Source organism: Gossypium hirsutum, chromosome A04 (genome assembly GCF_007990345.1).
Source record: "Gossypium hirsutum isolate 1008001.06 chromosome A04, Gossypium_hirsutum_v2.1, whole genome shotgun sequence".
Lineage (NCBI taxonomy): Eukaryota > Viridiplantae > Streptophyta > Magnoliopsida > Malvales > Malvaceae > Gossypium > Gossypium hirsutum.
Genome location: NC_053427.1, coordinates 25,249,679 through 25,268,998, shown reverse-complemented (window position 1 = coordinate 25,268,998; position 19,320 = coordinate 25,249,679). Strand labels below are relative to the sequence as shown.

Genomic DNA, 19,320 nt, shown 5'->3' with positions numbered 1-19,320 from the left:
AACCAGTACTACCATTTCTTTTAATTCAAGAATCCCAACAAATACTTTGATGTCTTCATTGAGTCCGTCTTTAAATCATCTGCACTTTTTAGCCTCTATAGGAATATATTCTCTAGCATACTTACTCAACCTGACGAACTCCCTTTCGTATTCAGTAACTGTCATGTTTCCCTGCTTCAAATCAAGAAACTCTTTACGCTTTTGATCAACAAATATTTCACTGATGTATTTCTTCCGAAATTCTTCTTGAAAGAACTCCCAAGTTACTTTCTCTTTCAGTACTACTGAAGTCAGTGTCTTCCACCAATGATAAGCTGAATCCCTCAACAATGATATAGCACATTTCAAGCATTCCTCAGGTGTACAAAACAATTCATCAAATACCCGAATAGAATTCTCAAGCCAAAACTCTTCTTTCTCGACATCATCATCAATATTTGCCCTGAATTCTTTGGCCCCTTGCTTACAGATTCTGTCAACTAGAGTTCTTTGAAATTTCATCAGATCTACGCCTTGAGACATCAGGGGTACATGTTGAGGAATCGGGGGAGGTGGGGGAGGTTGTGCATTCGGGTTCGTACGAACGAACTCAGTATACCAGGCATTCATCATCTGGAGAAAGGCTTCTTGAGCCCTTTCTCCTCCTCCTTGACCAACAGCAGGAGGTGGATTTTTAGTTGGCATCGCCCCTTCAGCCGGAGCTAGTGCATTACTCTTTACATCATCAACCGCAACTGGATCGAGATCCATTTACTATAAAAAATATCATTTAAAAGGTCAGAAGTCGTCACACTATCACAATATATATATGACATGTATAGAAAAACCCATACATAAACACATTAGTCCAAGAACTGACTAAACCTACTCTGATACCACCAAATGTAATGCCCCGTACCAGAGACCGTCGTCGGAGTCGAATACGAGGTGTTAACGGACTTAATTCATTACTTATACAGCTCAAACAATTTATTTTTAAAACTTCCAAACAAGCTGGCAAACTGCATTATAGTCGCTTAAAAATTCATACCTCAAGTTCCGAAACTTGAAATCCAATTCCGTAAATTTTTCCTGAAACTAGACTCATATATCTATCTACTAATTTTTTCTAGAATTTTTGGATTTGACTTATTTGACCTTTGTGTATTACGTATCAGATTTCTCTCTGTACAAAATTTCCATGACTATGCCATTTGTTTCCCTTAAAATTAGACTCAATAAGGAATCTTTACATATAAATAACGACTTCTAATTATTTTTGTACAATTTATGGTTAATTATTAAAGTCAGAATAGGGGATCCAGAAATCACTTTGGCCCTGTTTCACAAAAATTCAAATATCTCATAAAATATAATTCATATACCTATTTTGTTCAATTCATATGAAAATAGACTCATTAAGCTTCGATTCCTCAACTTATTCATCATTTAAGTCAATTTATACTATTTTTAGTGATTTTTCAAATTCAAATCATTGCTACAGCAATATTCTATTTTATAACAAATTTCACTTTACTATAGATTTCCATGGACTAAATGGCATTTTAAACATACATGGCATCAAAAATGATTTAGATTGGCCATTCCAATGGCTAATTATTCACAAACACTTTTCTTACCAAACCATAACCATGTCATAAAATCATTTACACAAAGTGAGTATTGTGCCATACATGCCACATTCAAAATACTCAAGCCATTTTACCAAATTAAGCCTTCGAATTGTGTGAACGAGTCTTCGACCTATCCCGATTCTCAAGCCGGCTTGTCAGCAACTACAATGAATGAAAAGGAGGGGGTAAGCATAAATACTTAGTAAGTTCACATGCAAATAGAAAGTAACATAATCATTCAATTCCACATAAATCATCATTTGCATAAACAACATCAAGACATTCGTGTTTCGTTTGCATTTAATATCTTTCTACGATTTCATCATACCAAGTTCGTAACCCGAGGATTTAAGCACAGACCTATCAAATTTTCTCATTCACCACACTTACCAATATATCACCTTCGTTTTAGGCATTCTTCTCATTCACTTAAGATTCACTCGTTGAACACATCGTAATATAATTCGAATACGCGGATTTCATGAACGTAAGTGCCATACCCGCAGCTAGACAAACTCAATAGCCTGTAGAACTTATGTAGCCAAGCTACCATGTGACCCGCCCATAAGTGACCTCAGACTCAACTCAACGAGCTCGGGCGTTCGCATCCATATGTGAACTCGGACTCAACTCAACGAGTTCGGATGCCTAGTTACATCTCATGAACTCGAACTCAACTCAACGAGTTTGGAACAGTGACATGTCACTTGTATTCTAATCTATTCCCAAGGTTCAAGTGGGCTTTTTCCTCGATTACACATATTTTCCGTCATCCACGGAATATTGAAATTGATACTTCGGTGATAGTTCATACTTATCAAGTAATTCACATAATTACATATTATTCAACAATAACCACAAAACATAACATTTCATGATAATAATAAGCATCATATCATATAAACAACATTAAATTCTTAAATTGACAATTATGTTACTACATTTACACATGAACTTACCTCGATACAAAATATTAGCAATCGAGCCTATTCTTCGTAAACTTTGTTTTTCCCTCGATCGCGATTTGAATCTCGTTTCTTTTGATCTATAATGCCAAATTAATCTTATTTAATACATACATTCATCAAAACAGTCTTTAATACGATCTTTGGAAAAATTACATTTTTGCCCCTAAACTTTTGTATAATTACACTTTTGCCCCTAGGCTTGGGAACTATACTTCATCCCTTATTCTTATGTTTTATGGCATGCTGATCATTTTTCCCTTCTATAGCAACATCAAATTCACACTCTAACATGCATTTATGACTATTAGGTATTTTTTACCAATTAAGCCCTTTTACTCGTTTTCACTTAAAACCGAGTAGTAAAAGTTGTCTAACATAATTTAAAAGCTCATATTCTATCATAAAACACCAGAATACACAAATTTCACCTATGGGTATTTTTCCAAATATGAACCCTAGGTTGAATTATTGCTAGCATAAGCTTAATCGAGCTACCGGGATTCTAAAAACGTACAGAACATTAAAAACGGGGCTTGGAATCACTTACTATGGAGCTTGGAAGCTTGAAAAAAACCCTAGCTATGGAGAACCCTTGAAATTTTGGCCTAATGAAGAAGATGGACAAAAGTTGGCTTTTAATTTTGTTTTTAATTCATTTTAATAACTAAATGACCAAAATGCCCTTCCTACTAAACTTTCAAAAAAATTCCATCCATGTCCAATTTTTGTCCATAGACTTAGAAATTGGTCAAATTGCTTTTTAATACCTCCTCATTAATATTCCAAAGCAATTTCATACTAAAAACTCGTAGAATGCAAGTTTTGCAAATTATTCGATTTAGTCCCTAATTTCAATTTAAGCACTTTAGGCATAGGATTTCATCACGAAAATTTCACACAATCATGCAATCATATCATAAACATCAAAATAATTATAAAATAGTTATTTCTATCTCATATTTGTGGTCACAAAACCGCTATTCCGTTTAGGCCCTAATTTGGGATATTACAAACAGTGGTTTGCTTCTATAGGGGAGGGCCACACTGTAACACCCCTTACCCATTTTTGACGCTGGAACAGGGTACGAGGCATTACTGGACTTAATCACTAATCATCGTATAAAAATCGATTCATAATTTCACTCTAATTTAAAACTTTTTCAAACACATTCAAGCTATCCCTTAAAAAGAGCTTACAAGGCCCATATCATGCTTTAATTCAACCACACACATAGGCAAGCATGCGCATTCATAAATTGCATTATTTAATTAATAACATAATCAAGACTATCTACATTAAATGACTTTATACAATAGAGACCTTCAAATGACATACGTCAGTATTTTATGCCAATTCCTAGCAACTAAATAACAATTAAATGAGTCTCCATACATGCCAAAGACTTAAAATACTTTAAAACCTTTATATATCAATCAATAGTTTAATAGTGTGATTTAACCTCCGACGACCTCCAACTCGAGCTAACATTTGCGACACTATAGGAAAAAGGAAAGGAAGGGAGTAAGCATTATAGCTTAGTAAGTAAGTATGTAAATATTAATAAACAATACATTCTCATACTTTAAACAAATTCACAATATGTTCTCGGAATATTACCATCACAAACACACATACTTTCACTATTACAATCATAAACAGGTTCAAAATAAGCTATTTAGTAGAGTACCAGCAAGTAAATTATTTATTTCTAGAGCTACAGAACTCCAAATTACAAATCGTTAATTTTCCGTGAAACTAGATTCACATATATTCTTACTATAAAATTTTCAGAATTTTTGGTCTAGCCAATTAGTACATTTTATTCATTGAAGTTACCCCTATTTCACTGCTCAACTGTTCTTACCACTCTTCACTATGAATCAATTTTATAATCATACAGAATTCAAAGGATGTTCTCGTTTATTTGATTGGAAACTAGACTCATTATGGATTTCAAGAATATAAATTATATCCCCTAATTATTTTTGTACAATTTTTAATGATTTTTCCAATTCAGAATAGGGGATCACGTAGTCATTCTGAATCAGTTTCTCAAAAACTTAAATATCTCATAATATAGAATTCCTTTGCTTTCTATGTTTCTGTTATATGAAAATAGACTCATTAAGCTCTAATTTTATATCTCATTCAGTCTCTGATTCAATTTCTACTATTTTTGGTAAAATTTTTGGTTCACATCACTGCAGCTATCCAGAATAGTTTTATTGTCTATTTTGATCTTTCACACTTCAATTGTATTCATCACTTTCCCATAACAATCTTTCCAATTTCCAATCAAATATCGAGCATATTTCTCATAAGTTACACACTATATACTTACACTTATCATCACAAAGTCATACACAATTTCATTTAATCAATTTCCCAGTTGAACGCTTCGGAATAATAACAGATACGCGATGGTATCGTACACAGCCCACCTTTAAAAACGAAGCTCTCTTGTACACATAGTGGCCTTCACTTATCACCACTCATGTGACCTAGCTCGATTGTACATATAATTTTGGCTCTCTTGTATACATGGTGAACACTTAATACCACCCATGTGACCTAGCCAGATTATCTCGTAGCTCTCTTGTCTACATGGTGTCCTTCACCTAGAACCACGCATGCGACCTTGCTACATATATCCCGTAGCTCTCTTGTCTACATGGTGTACAGATAGTATCACCCATGCGACCTAGCTACATCATAATTTCTCGTAGCTCTCTTGTACACATGATGTGCACTCAGCACTATACATGTGACCTAGCTACATACCATCTGTATCATCCAATCTTTCCGAAGGTTCAACCGGGATTTCTCTCTCTTTCTAATACTTCATTCCATACTTCCAATAGTCAATTATGATTCAAAAATCAGCTACAATACATAAAATATGCTGAAATACAAAAACATAATAAAGATAATGTATTATTTACATATAAACTTACTACTATCTCATTTCCATGTTGAATTAATATTGAACATTTAAATCATCATAATTATACTTACTTTCAACACCTCGACAATCATAGTAAATATATCAATTTTACATTGAAACATGCATAAATTAATTCTTATTATACATATGAACTTACCTCGATACTAAAACGGCCATTTTACCAACTTTCCTGATTTTCGATTTTTCTCCCATTCTAGATTCAAATCTCATTTTCCGGGATCTAAAACATAATATTTTACTTATTTAATTAAAGTACTATTCAAAACAGTCCTTAACTCAAACTTTTGCAAAATTACAATTTTGCCCCTAAACTTTTACATATTTACACTTTTGCCCCTAGGCTTGGAAATTAAACTTCATCCCTTATTCTTATGTTTTATGACATGCTGATCATTTTTCCCTTCTATGGCAACATCAAATTCTCACTCTAACACATAGTTATGAACAATAACATCTTTTACCGATTAAGTCGTTTTACTCATTTTTGCTTAAAACCGCTTAGCAAAAGTTGTTTAACATAATTTCAGCCTTCATATTCTACCATAAAACATCAAAATAAACACATTTGACCTATGGGTATTTTTCCAAATATGAACCCTAGCTTAAATTATTGCTAGAATAAGCTTAATCAAGTTATTGGGATTCCAAAATCGTAAAGAACTTGAAAAACGAGGCTAGAACGGACTTACTATTGAGCTTGGAAAGCTTGAAAACCTAGCCATGGCTTCCCCTATGGAAATTTCAGCCTCCATGAAAAAAATTAGTCAAATTTGGCTCTATTTTCCCTTTTTATTTCTTTTAATTACCAAATGATTAAGATGCCCTTAAGGCCTTTCTTTAAAATTTTGTCCTATTCATGCCCATTTTTGTCCAAACAAAATATAATGGTCTAATTACCATTTAAGGACCTCCTCTTTAAATCCCCATTTCAATCAAGTACTTATGAATTAGAACACATATTTTGCAACTTTTGCAATTTAGTCCTAAAAGTCCAATTAAGCACTTTATTAGTAAAATTACTTAACGATATTTTTACACAATATTTTAATCAATAAATAAACCTTAAAACTTAATCAAAATAAATTTTTTGACTTCGAATTTGTGGTTCTAAAACCATCATTCCGTTTAGGCCCTAAATCGGGCTGTTACAGCAACTTCTGCAAATAAGCCCTAATAGGTAAATTAAACATGCAATCTATAAAATTTCTTATCAATACTCTAACACATGCATCTAAACACTCGATAAATCATAAAAATTAATCGAAATAAACTTTTCTATCTCATATTTGTGGTTTTGCAACCACTATTCCATTTAGGCCCTATTTCGAGATGTTACACACACGACCTAAGGCCACGCCCATGTACTCTTAAGGTGAGCCCGTGTTTTTTGAATTTTTTGATTTAGGTCGTGCCCAGCTACTATCCCGCGCCAGTGTGTCTTGGGCGTGTGTGGCACACAGCCATGTCACACAGTCGTGCCTATCTTTGTTCACTTCTCCCATGCCCATGTGTTAGGGTACCACGCCCATGTATTGTTGTCCACGGCTTAACGGTACGGGCGTGTCTCACGCTCGTGTTGAAGAAACAGAATCAAGCCTTGCCTCTGGCACGCCCGTATTTTTCTATTCCCATGCCCGTGTTCACCTATCAAGTTCACCCATGACCATGTCGCACGGCCATGGGGATTTATCGCATCCCGTGTTTTGGGGAAATCATGTCCTACATCCACACGGTTGTATCACACGGTCGTGTCTCTTCCCTTGTTTGGCCACGGCTTTAGGCACGCCTGTGTGTCTGGCCGTGTGTGCTGAAAATCTTTGCAATTCAAAGATAAAGTTAATGATTAAAGTGTTAGAAATTAAAAATAAAGAAATCAAAATATGTTAGTGCTCGGGTTGCCTCCTGAGAAGCGCTTATTTATAGTCTAAGCTCGACTTACCTCTCTAGTGAATGGTCAGGATGGTTCGAGGAGTTTATACTCCTCATTCCTGCTATCAATCTCATCAAAATAAGGTTTTAATCGGGTGTTGTTTACCTTAAAAGTGCCGAACATGGAGTGACTCACCTCCGCCGTACCGAATGGAAAAATACTGAGTACTGTAAGAGGGATTTCCTCATTCAGTGTGGTAGTGACAATGTGAGGATCTGCGGCATCTAGTAAGACTTTATCGCCAACCTTAAGTTGATTTGGAGAGGTATCAGCATTGTTTTGGCATAGTTTCAGTTTATCATGTGTTCTCAGTTTGTGTGCTCGCATTCATCGAGCTCCTCTATCCGTAGCCTTTGTTCTTCATGAGTATGTCCTCTATCATTTCTGGAACATGGCTCGTGAACTTCTTTGAAGCTCAATTTTTGCAAAGTCATATTTTCAGTTTTAGTAGACTGGTGTGGACTATTACCTTCAATATTCGATGTGATGCCAGAATTACGAGCTTGAAGGGTGATCGTGTCGTCTCCTACGCGAAGCGTGAGCTCACTTGTGCCAACATCAATAATTGTTTTAGCAGTTGCTAAAAAGGGCCCCCTAAAATCAAAGGGGTGTTATTATCCTCCTCTATGTCTAGAACAATGAAATCAATGGGAAATATGAACTTATCTACTTTTACTAGTACATATTCAATAATACCTCTAGGAAACCTTATAGTTTTATCTGCCAATTGAATGCTCATATTAGTTTCTTTAGGTTTCCCAAGACCTAGTTGCTTAAACATTTTGTAAGGCGTGACGTTAATACTAGCCCCTAAATCAGCTAATGCATGACTTATATCTAAACTACCAATTAAGCAAGGAATTGTAAAACTCCCTGGATCTTCCAATTTGTGGGGTAGTTTATTCTGTAGAATAGATGAGCAGACTGCGTTTAGCTCCACATGGGACGCTTCGTCCAACTACCACTTATTTACTAAAAGCTCTTTTAAAAATTTCATTGCATTTAGCATCTGGGACAAAGCTTCAATAAACGGTAAGTTAATATGTAATTTTTCCAAAAGTTTGAGGAATTTACCGAATTGTTCGTCTGAGCGGTCTTTCCTTGTCTCGTTAGGATATGGGATACGAGGTTTATATTCTTCATTCACCATTTTGTTATGACTTACCTCACTTTTACCTTTGCTCACCACAGTTTCTTGCATCAATTCTGGCTCAGGCGCAATGAATCCTTCCTTATCTTGAGTACTAATTGCGTTGAGGTATTCCCTTGGGTTAGGTTCAGTATTACTTGGTAAGCTACCTTGTGGTCATTCAGATATTAGTTTGGATAGCTGGCCTATCTGAGTTTCGAGCCCTTGGATCGATGCTTGTTGATTCTTAAGTGCTATATCGGTATTTTGGAAATGGGTTTCTGATACCTAGATGAATTTAGAAAGCATCTCTTCAAGGTTCAGTTTCTTCTCTTGTTGATACGGTGGCTGTTGAAAACCCTGAGGATTTTGTGGCTTTTGATTCCCTTGACCACCCCAGGAGAAATTTGGGTGGTTCTTCCAACCTCCATTATAAGTATTACTGTATGGGTTATTTTGAGATCTAAAGTTATTGTTACCCATATAGTTGACTTGTTCCTCTTCGGTTGTAGGATTGAAGGATTGATATTCTGTATGCACACCTCCTCCACTTGAGTCACACCTCATTACTGGATGTACCTGCGTAGAAACAAGTAAACCATCAATCTTTTTATTGAGAAGTTCTACCTGATTTGACACCATAGTAACTGAGTCGATGTTATAAACGCTGGCCATTTTTGTTGGCTTAGTCCTCATGACTTGCCACTGATAATTATTCAGTGACATTTCTTGAATGAATTCATAAGCCTCTTCAGGTGTTTTGTTGTTGATGGTTCCTCCAGCAGCTGCGTCAACCATTTGCCGAGTCAAGGGATTCAGACCATTTTGGAATGTTTGTACTTGAAGCCAAAGCGGTAACCCATATGAGGGCACCTTCGCAATGGATCCTTGTATCTCTCCCATGCATCGTAAAGTGTTTCTAAGTCCGTCTGTACAAAAGAAGAAATATCATTATGTAACTTAGTCTTTTTTGTCAGCGAAAAATATTTTATTAGAAATTTTTCGGTCATTTGTTCCCAAGTAGTAATTGACCCTCGTGGTGACGAGTTCAACCATCGTTTATCTTTGTTCCTCAATGAAAAAGGAAATAACCAAAGACGAATGGCATTATCAGAAACGCCATTGATTTTAAATGTATCGCAAAATTCCAGAAAGTTTGCTAAGTGAGCGTTGGGATCTTCATCCTGCAAACCATCAAACTGAACAAACTACTATATCATTTGAATTGTGTTAGGTTTCAGTTCAAAAGTATTTGCAGCTACAGCCGGTCTAACTATGCTAGATTCAATTCCTGTTAGAGAAGGTTTAGCATAATCATACATAGTACGTGGAGCAGGATTTTGTTTAGCCGAAATTGCATGAGGTAGCTGATTGTCTTGGTTTTCAGCCATCCCTTTGGTTGGGGGTTGAGTATTGTCTTCTTGCTCATTTTCTGTGTATCTTAAGCTTCGCCTTATTTCTCTTTGGTTTCTACAAACTGTACGATTGATTTCTTCGTCAAAAAGTAACGATCCTGACGGGTTTCTTCTAGTCTTAAACTAGGAAAACCTGCCAAGAGAAAGAAAAAGTAAATTAATTAGTAATAACTAAATTGCAAGAAAAAATAAAAGGCTAAAGTAATAAAAATTGAGTATTCCTAATATTTTAGTTCCCTGGCAACGACGCCAAAAACTTGATCGCGTGATTCGTAACAAGTAATAAATAACTATAATGAAGATGAAACCTAGACTAACTATTATCGCGATGTAGGCAAGTGTACCTATCGAATAGTAGTATAGTTTTAGCAAGACCGGATTGTCGAACCCAAAGGAACTAAAAGTACTAGTAATGACTGTCTTTTTATTATCTAGCCTAAGAATAAAAGGGTTTGTTTTAATTAACTGATTATCTAAACTAAGAACGCACAGAGAAAAGAATTGGGGAATTGCTTTTGGGAAAATCAATTGACTTGAGACAATACTTAAGGAAAAATCCACCTAGACTTTACTAGTTATTCTTGCTCCGAATTGGATGATTTATTCATTCAACTTGTTCCGTAGAGATCCCTAAGTTATGTTATTATCCCTATTCAAGACTAATAACATCTAATCCCTAGATTGAATAACCGAGACTTTTCTCTAATTAACACTCTAGGGTTGTATTAACTCGATCTACGGATCCCCTTATTAGGTTTCACCCTAATCCGGCAAAATCTTGTCACCCTATTTCTAGGCGCGCAATCATCTCTGCTTAATTATGACAAATGTACTCTTAGACAGGGTCTATTCCTCCTCTGAATAAGAGCGTGTCTTGAATCAGTATCCTGGGATATCAAAACAAGAATTAAGAACACATAATTTAGAACAAGTTAAATATTTATCATACGATTCAGAAAATAATAACAAGATTCGTCTTATGTTTCATCCCCCTTAGGTATTTAGGGGTTTAGTTTATAACTAAATAAGAAAACACCTCAGAAGTATAAAGAATACAAAACATAAAGAAAACCCAAAACTCCTGAAGGGAAATTGAGGAGAGATCTTCAGTCTTGATAATGAATCCGCCTTCCAAGATGGATCAATTGGCTTCCTTGGGGTAATTCTTTACCCCCTTCTCCGTCTCCCTTTTCTTCCTCCTCTAGGGTGTATTTATAGGCTTTGGAATGCCTAGAAGCCCTCAAAATTAGCCTTTTCTGAATTGGACTCAACTTGGGCTCGGTAGGGACACGCCCGTGGTCGATTACTTCAGGCCGTGCTCCAGCCTGCCAAATTGACACGGCCGTCTGGTCTGCCCGTTTGAGGAGGTCCAGGCCATGTTGATTTCATACTTTGGCCCATTTTCTCCGTTTTTGGCCTGTTTCTCGTTCCTTTTACTCTCCTATGTTCTCCTAAGTATAAAACATGAAACTAAAGCATTAGGAACATCGAATTCACCAATTCTAATGAGAAATCATCCATAAAATGCATTAAACATGGGATAAAAATATGTATAATTTACGGTTTATCACACGGGTAGAGACATGCCTGTGTGTCTCAGCCGTGTGACAGGTACAGATTTAGGACATGGGTGTGTGCCCAGGCCGTATGAACCCTGCACTTAATTTCGAGAATTTAATTCACCACATGGCCGAAGCACACAGGTATATGACTTGGCCATGTAACCCTGATTGTATGATGACTACAGAGTTACACGGGCTGAGGACACAGGCGTGTGTAACAACACGACATACCCACACGGGCGTGTGACTCCCAAAGTAGGAAAATTTTGCTAAGTCATCCTAAAGTTTTCTAAAGTCCTCGGTTAATCTCGAATTACCTTCAATTTATGTTTTGGGCCTCGTAGGCCCTTATAAGGGACAATTTGCATGAAATTGAAAAGTTTTAAATTCGAACAAAAATTTTATGGTTGGTTTTGTGTGAATGTTATTTTAGCCCGGTAATGCCTCGTACCCTATCCCGACATCAGATATGGGTAAGGGGTGTTACATTTAGTGGTATCAGAGCTATGGTTTAGTCGATTCTTGGACTAACGTAAGATGTGTACGAGTCTAGCTATACATGCCATACATATATTATGATAGTTTGACGACTCTTGGCAATTTTAAAATGTATTTTCATATAGTCAATGGATCTCGACAGAGCAATGGCGAATGATGTAGAAAGCAATGAGCCTACCCCTGCTAAAGGGGCAGTGCCAGTTGAGAGTAGACCCGAAACTGTTAGTAAATGAGAAGATGGTAGAGAAGCCTTTCTCTACATGATGGACGCCTGGTATACGAAATTCGTTCAAACGAACCCGAATGCTCAACCACCTCTACCCCCACCTATTCCTCAACCTATCTCCGTAGCACCTTAAGGTATAGACTTTGTGCGACTGAATAGACCTCTAGTGGATAAGATTTGGAAACAAGGAGCTGAAGAGATCAGGGCTAGTAAAGATGATGACCCTGAGAGGGCAGAGTTCTGGCTCGAGAATACCCTTAAGGTGTTTGATGAGTTATTATGCACTCCTAAGGAATGCGTGAAGTGTGTTGTGTCCTTCTTGGGAGACATGGACTACCAGTGGTGGAACACCCTTGTGTCAGTGGTACCAAGGGGGGAGTTAATTGGGAGTTCTTCCAAGAAGAATTTCGTAAGAAGTACATTAGCCAAAGATTTATTGATCAGAAAAAGAAGGAATTCCTCGAGTTAAAGCAGGGTCGAATGATAGTAATGGAATATGAGCGTGAATTCGTGAGACTGTGCAAATATGCTTGAAAATGTGTATCGACTGAGGCCATCATGTGCAAAAGATTTGAAGATGGATTAAACAAAGACATCCGGTTGTTGGTGGGTGTACTTGAACTGAGAGGATTTGTTGTGCTCGTAGAGAGAGCTTTAAAGTCAAGGAATTGGCTAAAGACAAGAGAAAAACTGAATTAGAGTTTTGAGATTTGAAGAAGAGACAAATGGGTAAATCATCTCAGTCCTCAATTAAGAAGCTGAAAGAGTTTAATACTCGATCGAGTGTTTCAGCTGGGTTTTCAACTAGGAACCATGGGAGACAATATTCGGGTCACAAGGCTCAGACTACTTTGATAGCGAGTGTGGGTAACGCTCGAGCTAATAGACCTGAGTGCCAATATTGTGGCAGATGTCACCCTGGTGAATGCTAGATGAATAGCCGAGCATGTTTTAAGTGCGGTTCACATGATCATTTTATCAAGGATTATCCTAAGACAATCGAAAAGGAAAATTTTCAAAGTGCGAGACCGAGCAATGCTACTTCTAAAGGAAGACCATAGAAAAATCCAGGAAATAGAGCCAATAGCAATGGTGCACCTAGAGAACCGACTGGGAGACCCGAGTGTAAAGCACCTGCCAGGACTTACGCCATTCATGCTTACGAAGAGGCCTCATCCCCTGACGTGATTACGGGTACTTTTTCTCTCTATGATACTTCTGTTGTTCCTTTGATTGATCCGGGATCTACCCATTCATATGTATGTGTGAAACTGATGTCTAGTATAAATATACCCATTGATTCTACAGAATTCGTGATAAAAGTGTCAAACCCACTAGGCAAGCATGTGATAGTTGACCAAGTATGTAAGGATTTCCCTTTAATGATTAGAGGTCATATTTTTTGGTTAATCTCATGCTTTTGCCGTTTGATGGATTTGATATAATACTTGGTACGGATTGGTTGATCATGCATGATGTAGTGGTAGAATATGAAAAGAAAATCATTAAATTGAAATGTAAAAGTGGCGATATCCTTCGGGTTGAATTAGATGAATCAGATAGCTTGCCTGTAGTAATTTCTTCTATGATTACTCAGAGATATATGAGAAAAGGTTATGACGCGTATCTTGCCTTTGTTTTCAATACGAAGGAGTCTGAGTTGAAAATTGAGTCAATTCCGGTAGTATGTGAATATCCGGATGTGTTCCCTGAATAGTTGCCCGGATTGCCTCCAATTAGGGAAGTTGAGTTTGGCATCGAATTAGTTCCGGGCACTGCACCTATTTTGATCGCTCCATATAGGATGGCTCTGACGGAGTTAAAGGAGTTGAAAGAGTTGAAAGTCCAGTTGCAAGATTTGATGGACAAAGGTTTCTCGAGACCTAGTTAATTTCCATGGGGCGCATCGGTGTTATTTGTGAAAAAGAAAGACGGTTCGATGAGATTGTGCATTGACTACAGACAACTCAATAAGGTAACCATAAAGAACAAGTACCCCTTACCAAGACTTGATGACTTGTTTGACCAGTTGAAAGGGGCCACAGTATTTTCATAGATAGACCTAAGGTCCGATTACTACCAATTGAGAGTGAAAGATTTGGACATACTGAAGACTGCATTTTGGACAAGGTATGGTCACTACAAATTTTTTGTTATGCCTTTTGGTTTAACGAATGCGCCCGCTGTATTTATGGACTTAATGAATCGTATTTTCTGACCATAATTGGATAAATTTGTGGTTGTTTTTATTGATGATATCCTAATTTATTCTCGTGATGAGACTGAGCATGCCAAGCATTTGAGAACGGTTCTACAAACCTTAAGAGACAAACAGTTGTATGCTAAGTTTAGTAAGAGTGAGTTTTGGCTTCGAGAAGTTGGATTCTTGGGATACATTATCTCGGGTGATGGCATCCGAGTCGATCCGAGTAAGGTTTCGGCTATTGTTGAATAGAAACTGCCGTGGAATGTGTCAGAGGTTAGAAGCTTTCTAGGCTTAGCCGGTTATTACGAACAGTTTGTTAAAGGATTCTTCATGATTGCCACTTCGATGACGAGATTGTTACAGAAGGATGTTAAATTTGAATGGATAGGAAAATGCCAACAGAGTTTTGAGAAGCTAAAGGCATTGTTGACTGAGGCCCCAATTTTAGTACAACCTGAACCAGGAAAAGAATTTGTGGTTTATAGTGATGCATCCTTGAATGGATTGGGTTGTGTGCTTATGCAAGAAGGCAAGGTGATAACTTATGCCTCGAGGCAGCTGAAACCGTATGAGAAGAATTATCCAACATACGATTTGGAGTTGGCTATCATTGTGTTCACGTTGAAGATTTAAAGATAAGATTTGTATGTTGAGAAATGTCGGGTGTATACTGACCATAAAAGTCTGAAGTATTTGATGACTCAAAAGGACTTGAACCTACGACAATGAAGATGGCTAGAGTTGATAAATGACTATGAGTTAGTGATTGATTATCACCCAAGAAAGGCGAACGTGGTCGCCAATACCTTGAGTAGGAAATCCTTGTTCATGTTGAGGACAATGAACACTCAGTTGGCCTTAGTAGATGATGGTTCGATTCTAGCCGAGTTGAGAGCTAGACAGATGTTTCTTCAAGAGATTTATGAAGCCCAACAAAGTGACGGTGAATTGCAAGCCAAAAGAGTCCAATGTGAATCGGATATAGAATCAGATTTTCGGATTAGTTTCGATGGTTGCTTAATGTTCTGAGATAGGATTTGTATTCCTAAGAATAATGAGTTGATTCAGAAGATTTTTCTTAAGGCCCATAGTGGTCGTTTGTCTATGCATACGGGTAGAACGAAAATGTACAATGATTTGAAAAAATTTTATTGGTGGACAAGTATAAAAAGAGATATTTTTGAGTTCATTTTGAGATGCCTGATTTACCAACAAGTGAAAGCTGAACACCAAGTACCTTCTGGCTTATTTCATCCTATGATGGTTCCCGAGTGGAAATGGGACCGTAGTACTATGGATTTCGTGATGAGTTTTCCTTTGACACCAAGAAAGAAAGATGTCGTATGGGCTGTGATTGACAGATTGACCAAATTGGCTAATTTTATACCGGTACGCGTTGATTATTCACTTGATAAGTTAGCTGAATTGTATATTTCTAAGATTGTGAGACTTCATGGAGTACCTTATCGATTATTTTAAATAAATATTTGAGGTTTACTTTGTGGTTTTGGAAGAAGTTACAAGAAGCTTTGGGTACAAAATTGAATTTTAGTACGGCTTTTCACCTACAGACTGATGGAAAATCCGAGAGAGTAATTCAGACACTTGAAGATATGCTCAGATGTTGTGTTCTTGAGTTCCAAGGTAGCTGGGAAAAGAACTTACCTTTGGTTGAATTTGCTTACAACAATAGTTATTAGCCGAGCTTGAAGATGGTCTATGGACGTAAATGTCGTACACCATTGTATTGGACTGAGCTTAAAGAGAATAAGATTCATGGAATCGATTTAGTTAGGGAAACCGAAGAAAAGGTGAAAGTAATTCGTGATTGTTTAAAAGCAACTTCGAATAGACAAAAGTCGTACATAGATTTTAAAAGAAAGGAAATTGAGTATCAGGTCGGTGATAAAGTATTCTTGAAAGTGTCTCCATGGAAAAAGGTTTTGAGATTTGGTAGAAAAGGCAAGTTGAGTCCTCGTTAAATAGGACCGTATAAGATTACCAAGAGGATAGGGCCTATTGCTTATCGATTGGCTTTGCTGCCTGAGTTAGAAAAGATTCACGATGTATTTCATGTATCCATGTTGCACCGATATAGATCCGATCCTTCTCATGTGATTTCACCGACAGAGGTTGAAATCAGACTGGATATGACATATGGTGAGGAACCGGTTAAGATATTGGCTCGAGAAGTCAAGCAATTGAGAAATAAAAGTGTTGCTCTTATGAAAGTTTTATGGAAAAGACATGGGGTCAAAGAGGCTACATGGGAGCCCGATGAGGCTATGAGGAAACAGTATCCAATTCTTTTCACCGGTAAAATTTTCGGTGACAAAAATCCCTAAGGGGGGAGAATAGTAACATCCCAAATTAGGGCCTATCAGAATAGTGGTTTCAAGACCACAATTTCAAAATAGAAATAATTATTTTATGATTCTCATGAGGTCTATGATATGATTGCATGCTTGTGTGAAAGTTTCATGAAGAAATTCTATGCACAAAATGTCCAATTGAATTTTAAGGAGCAAATTGAATAAGATGCAAAACTTGCATTGTAGAAGCTTTAAGCATGAAATTGCTTTAGATTATGAATTAGAAAGTCCTAATTGCTTTTCACTTAATTAATCATGCAAACATCAAAATTTCTTAATGAATTTTAGTACGACCTTACTAACATCCCATAGACATTAAAATAATACTAAAATAATAATTTACTCGTTGGATTTGTGTTTCTGAAACCATTGCTCCAATTTATACTAAAAACGGGTTGTTACAACTCTCCCCCTAAAGGAATTTTCATCCTCGAAAATCTTACCTGAAAATAAGTTTGGGTATTGCACTTCCATAGTTTCTTCTGGTTCCCAGGTAGCCTCTTCTATTCCGTGACATTGCCAGAGAACTTTAACTAAACCTATACTTTTATTTCTCAATTCTTTAACTTCCCAAGATAAAATTTTGATCGGTTCTTCATTGTACGTCATATTTGACTGAATCTCAATGTCTACCAAGGAAATAACATATGAAGGATCTTATCGATACCATCGTAACATCAATACATGAAATACATTATGAATCTCTTCTAACTCTGATGGCAAAGCCAATCTGTAAGCTATAGGTCCAATTCTCTCAATGATCTCGTACGGCTCGATAAACTATGAACTAAGCTTTCCTTTCCAGCCAAATCGACAAACTTTCTTCCAAGGTGATACTTTCAAAAATATCTTGTCGCTGACTTGAAATTCAATATCTTTTCTTTTCAAATCCACGTAAGATTTCGGTCAATCCGAAGCTACTTTCAAACTGTCACGTATCACTTTGACCTTTTCTTCTGTTTCCTGTATCAAATCAACGCCGAATAACATTTTCTCACTTAACCCAATCTAGTATAACAGAGTTAGACAATTTCAACCATACAAAGCTTCATGCAGTGCCATTTTAATGCTCGCTTGATAACTGTTATTATACGCAAATTCAAATAACAGTAGAAATTTCTCCCAGTTACCTTCGAACTCTAAAACTGAACATCGAAACATATCTTCGAGTATCTGAATTACTCGCTCAGACTGACCATGAAACACTGTACTAGAATGCATTCGAGTGCCTAGAGCTTTATGTAACTTGCTCCAGAATCAAGATGTAAACCGTGGATCCCTCTCAGAGATAATAGAAATTGGCAGTTTAACAATCTTGGTAACATACAACTCCTCCAATCTCTTAAGCAAAAAATTTGCATGCACTGGAATGAAATGCGTGGATTTCATCAAACGATCTACAATGACCCATACAACATATTTTTTTCTTAGTGATAGAGGCAATCTTGACACAAAATCCATCGTGACACATTGCCATTTCCACTCCGGAATCATCACAGGTTGTAACAAACCAGAAAGTACCTGATGTTTGGCTTTAAATTGCTGACAAACCAAACATTTCAATACAAACTCTGAAATCCCTCTTTTCATACCTGCCTACCAGGATGAATTGATAAGCTACTATTGTGAGCTTCCTGATAAATCTTCTGAATAAGATCAGAATTTCTCGGAACACAGATTTTGCCTTTGAAATACATACTATCATTAAAACCAACATGAAAATCTGAATCATATGTTGACTCAATCTATTTTTTTTAGTGATCAAAACATCGTCGCATTTCAGAGCTTCGTAAATCTATTTCAAAAACATCGATCTAACTTTTAATTTTGCCAAAATTGAACCATCATCAATCAACGTTAATCAAGTGTTCAAAACTCGCAAAGAAAATAGGGATTTTCTATTCAGCATCGGCAACAACATTAGCCTTTCCTGGATGATAGTCAATAATCAAGTCATAGTCTTTCAACAACTCAAGCCACCCACGCTGTCTCAAATTCAAATCTTTTCGTGACATCAAATACTTCAAGCTTTTATTATTCGTGAAGATATGAAAATTTTCTTTGTACATATGGAGTTTCCAAATATTTAAAGCAAATACGATAGCTATAAGTTCTAAATCGTGAGTCAGATAATTCTTTCGATGCGGTTTCAACTATTGGGAAGCATACACTATCACTTTGCCCTTTTGCATTAAAACACAACCCAAACCATTTAATGAAGCATCACAATAAATCACAAATTCTTTACTAGATTTTAGCTAAACTAACACAGGTGCCTCAGTTAACAAAGCTTTCAACTAATTAAAACTTTGCTGACATTTCTGAGACCATTCGAATTTGACATCTTTTTGAAGCAGTTTCGCCAACGGCGTAGCGATCATCAAAAATCCCTTGACAAATCTTATATAATATCCAGCTAATCCAAAAAAACTTCT

General features: G+C 36.7%; 1 non-coding gene across 1 annotated transcript; it reads left to right on the top strand.

The window, feature by feature from the left end:
* The first annotated feature begins 9,462 nt into the window (after window positions 1-9,462).
* Window positions 9,463-9,567, top strand: LOC121228781 (small nucleolar RNA R71). Its single transcript, XR_005926356.1, has one exon. It is a non-coding gene; the product is annotated as a small nucleolar RNA R71 (small nucleolar RNA).
* The last annotated feature ends 9,753 nt before the right edge of the window (window positions 9,568-19,320 follow it).